This window comes from Neopelma chrysocephalum, unplaced genomic scaffold (genome assembly GCF_003984885.1).
Source record: "Neopelma chrysocephalum unplaced genomic scaffold, ASM398488v2 Primary Assembly neopelma1_23, whole genome shotgun sequence".
Lineage (NCBI taxonomy): Eukaryota > Metazoa > Chordata > Aves > Passeriformes > Pipridae > Neopelma > Neopelma chrysocephalum.
In genome coordinates this window covers 37,374,781-37,379,062 of record NW_020897691.1, presented here as the reverse complement: position 1 = coordinate 37,379,062, position 4,282 = coordinate 37,374,781, and the positions used below count along the sequence as shown (strand labels likewise).

Sequence of the window (4,282 nt, the reverse complement as noted above, 5' to 3'; positions counted from 1 at the left end):
ACTTAAAATAAGCCTTATGTCATCTGTCAAAATGGTACAATAAAATGCAACCATGGGCATTTTCAATCTGCATGCCATGTAAGCCCAAAAATGAGTTTAAGCACTGAAAATAACATCTGCTACATGCATGGTGTTAGAGTGTGATAAGATGCTAAGTGCAGAAAGAAATACAGATTGTTTGCTGTTATGCAGCAGATACAGACAGTTAAGTTCCAGACCTGAAAGTGAGGTTTGACCACCGTTCCAGCCTAGGCATGCAAGCTCTTCAACAATTATTAGCGTAAATTGTATTAAATCCACTCCAGCCAGCTGTTTAGGATTTCCAAGACAAGTCTCTTACTGTGTAGTTACAGCATTTACCATTGTAATTTTTAATTACAGGCTCTCATATTAACTGGAGCCATATGATATTATCATGGTTGAAGTGAATAACAACAGTGCTGTTGGAAATCTGTAAGACTGTATGCCACCATCTGAAAATAATGAGCCATAATTAATTTTACAATGAGGTAGGTAGAATAAGTATTTTCCTATAGTATATGCTTTCATATTTGTACATATATTGTGTTTAAATGTTTTACAAAATACATGTAAGTTATCTGGAATTATTTTCCAAGCACACTATCTTTCTGAATTTTAAAGATATCATTTGCAGTAGATTTTGCAAATAACTTAGAAGCCACAATATGTATTGTAAATATACATGTACATGCGATAAAAGGGCAAAATTTACTATACTGCGCTATGTTTTTTCTTAATGGATGAACTAGAAATCAATAGTTGGTTTGTGTGCCTTGCATTTTTGTTTTCCTGAGATGAGTTCTGGAGTAATTTCCTTTAAAATGTAGAATTAAGAACAGTACAGAATGTGTTGTTTCATGTGTGTTGAAAAAGATCATAAAATTGACATCACTGCAGGCGTTCAAATGCACAGAAAGTGCTAGTGGATAAAACGAAACAGAGAAAACATCAATGCAGCCAGCCATATGATAAAATAGATTTTATTAACATGCTTGTTTGTATCTAAGGAAGAGCTGGTCTGCCTTGAAGTTTGTCTGGTTTTCCCCAGTTTGTGTAACAAAAGATATTACCATTCCCCACTTTATTTCTAAAAACACATTTCATTGTTGAAATGGCCAGAATGACCTAAAAAAACCCTGACAAACAAACAAAAAACCAAACAATCTCTTTCAAGTCTACATGATCTTGGTATGAAAAGTCTTCTTAACTGGACTTTTGCAGAACAGATTCTTCACCAGTCCTCTGCTTTTCAGAAAAAGCCCATAGGTGTAAAGCCAAGCAGATGCCACAGCTGCACCTAGAAACACAGCACAGCTGTCAGCTGGGGAAGAAGGGAGATTTTCAACTTGCAAAGGTAAAAACATGATTTCATGTCCCTTTACTTCTGAGAAAGTGTAGGGGTGATCCTACACTGCCCTCGCTTCTTCCAGGCAAATCCACGTGAATTGGATGAGAGCTATATATGTGAACTACAAGGACCACATGGCCCAACATGGCAATTATCTTCTTACTTTACAAGAGTAACTGCCAAGAAACTGGTAGTGATTACACATTTCCCCACTCCATGCATGCAGCTGCACTGGAAAGAAAGAGCCTAACAACTCTGTCTTCAGTTTGCAAGTGGGCAGTCTGAACCTTCTAAGCCCCAAAAGCTTAGTTGTACTGATCAACCATGTACTGACTTACAACTTGCAGTGGGTAAAGGATCAGGTCCTAGGTCATCAGAATATTAGGAGGTAATTTTCAAGCTGCTGCCAGAGCTAGATGGCATGTCTTAATAAAAGTTTCATCTATGCGTAGTAGCTGAGAACAAAACCAATCTGTTTCCCAGCATTGTTTTGCTTTTCTGCGGTACTCATATAATGCAAACCCATCAGTACCACTCTGCTGGCAGTTTCCATGAAGCTGATTTTCTATAAATCTGAGTATACACCGTGCTAAATTGTTCCTTCTCCTGCATCATCTTTCAGAACAGTATTACTCAACACAGTATAAAATTCTTAGTCACTGCGATCACTGGCCTTTCTGTGGCACAGACCCAGTTTTCTGTGCTGCATTCCTCATTTTATAGAACAAACTGGAGCTTGTTTTTGTTTGAAGAGTATTGACCAACATCCTGAACACTGCCCATTAGGGTCAAGCATGGAGTGTTTCACCACCTCCCATTTCTCTGGGCTGCACGGTGTAGTATCATTGAGTTTGTACTTGCAGGAAACCGAGTCATCCACCCTTTTCTGCTTTGCTACACCACAGTTGATGTCCATTCAAAGACAGGAGTGGGCTTAGCATTCCTGTCCTGTGATATGTTACCTCTCCAGCAGAAACAGAGTGATTTGCAGGCTCAGGTTTACTATGGCATTGAATTTCTACCCTCGGCTTAAATAAAGATGTACAGTTCTCCTCTCTGATCTGACTGGTCCTCAATGCCCAACCAATAAAGTACATTCTATCACTATAAAACATGCACTGGAAATTAGGGGAAGAAGATAAGAGAGTAGAAAAACCAGCCAAGATTTCACTGATATATGCAAAGCAAGATCGCCTCAGCACTCTCATCCAAATGCCCAAAGACCACCAGGTGGAAGAGCCTAGACAGCTATTGTAAAGGCTAGTAGAGGCAGGGTGATGAGAAGAAGGACGGAAGGGTGAAAAGCCCTTTGTAAATCTGCAGAGGGCCAATGCCAGTCACTGTTTAGGCCATTTCCTGGAGATAAAGAATCGACAGGATTTGAATATCCCAACAAACTTATACCACAGAGAAGGAGGTGGAGGGCGCTTGTGCGTTTGCTGTGTGTGCACCATGACACCAGCTGCCAGCACACAACCAGAAGAAGCAGGACATTATATGCATCTAGCTCTTCCATGAGGTTCTCAGAGGAGTGTGCCCCTTGTGGCAGGAGTGCCAGGAGTACTCCAGAGATACCTTACCTCCTCTTTTTCCCCATAAGGTGAGACTTCCATGTATACTTCATGCAGTACAGACACTCCAGATTGTCCTTCCTACTGGATGAATTTGTGACTTAATTAAGCATGGCAAAGTTGTTAAAGCAGAGTACCTGAAATAGTTCACGCTCTCATCATGATGTACTGGGCCTGGCACATCTACACCACCCACGCCAAAAACATGCTATTGATGACAAAACCTGAAAGTCACCACAAGCCTTTCATAATCTAAATTACAGAGACACTGTCTGAGTAGCAATCACATGGCAAAGATTCTCTCTGCATGTTCAAAACCAACTAGCCTGTGCAATCAGACAGAAAGGTCAGGAGATGGACAGGGTTATATCACCTGCAAATCCACTGGGTTTTAGTCCTCTCATTAACACGGGCTGAGAAGGTAGTACTCCCATAACATCTGAAATAGTTGTAGTCATAAAATCACAAACATGTGAAGTTTTCCCCTAAAAACTACAGGCTTGTCTTCCTTTATATAGGAAGGCTGGGATTTGCATTGTATTATCACATTAGTATCCACCAATAGTGGCCATGGTTGGACTTGATGATCTCAAAGGCCTTTTCTAACTTAATGATTTTATGGTTCTAGGGCAAACTCAACTGATCATTCTGAGCCAGATTTACCTATTAACATCAAAGCAAGATGTCCCCTTGACTCCCTTGATTCTTGGACTGTCTTGTGAGCCTGACTCCATCTCAAACTAATTTCCTACATGTCAAACCCTTTTCATTTGCTTCTTGCCTGGTTGGTTGAAAATTACAGGCTGTTTCTCCTCTTAATTTCCCGGCAATTGTTAAAAAAAAAATGAAAGCTCCTAAGGGCTCAGTGAGTACTCTGTGTATTTCCTTATACCACTGCTAGTGTGTGCACAAGTGTGTACATGTGTGTGTCCACAAGATTCATCTCACTCTGTTTCCAGGGTGGAGTCTGTAAGCCTCTTGTGATGCACAGTGTACTCATTCTACCTGACATCAGACCTGAAATGTGATTGCCCCGTGAAAGATCTGGTTGAGGGCAATCTCAAAAGAACAAATAGAGCAAGAGTTGTTTACAGGACCCCAAAGTTATGCAATCAGCTGAAGAACCAGAGACATGGTTACTTAGTCACTAACAACTGAGTGAAATGCAGGCAGGTAATGTCATTTTCTTTAGATAAGGTGTTGGGATCAAAAGAGTTTGGACTTATTTCCATTGAGCACATAGCAATAAATGTGGCAACTTCTGAAAAGTGTTTGAGAAGGCAGAATTTTGAGAAGGCGGTATTTGTTGTATCTTGTAGGTGGGTTTAATGGGTCAGGTGTC

At 40.4% G+C, this 4,282-nt stretch overlaps 1 long non-coding RNA gene across 1 annotated transcript; it reads right to left on the bottom strand.

Annotated features, from left to right (window-relative positions):
* Positions 1–1,043: 1,043 nt before the first annotated feature.
* On the bottom strand, positions 1,044–3,892 carry LOC113967592. The gene is made up of 3 exons (XR_003534228.1): positions 3,604–3,892; positions 2,950–3,040; positions 1,044–1,318 (listed from the first exon to the last, which is right to left on the bottom strand). It is a non-coding gene; the product is annotated as an uncharacterized LOC113967592 (long non-coding RNA).
* Positions 3,893–4,282: the final 390 nt, after the last annotated feature.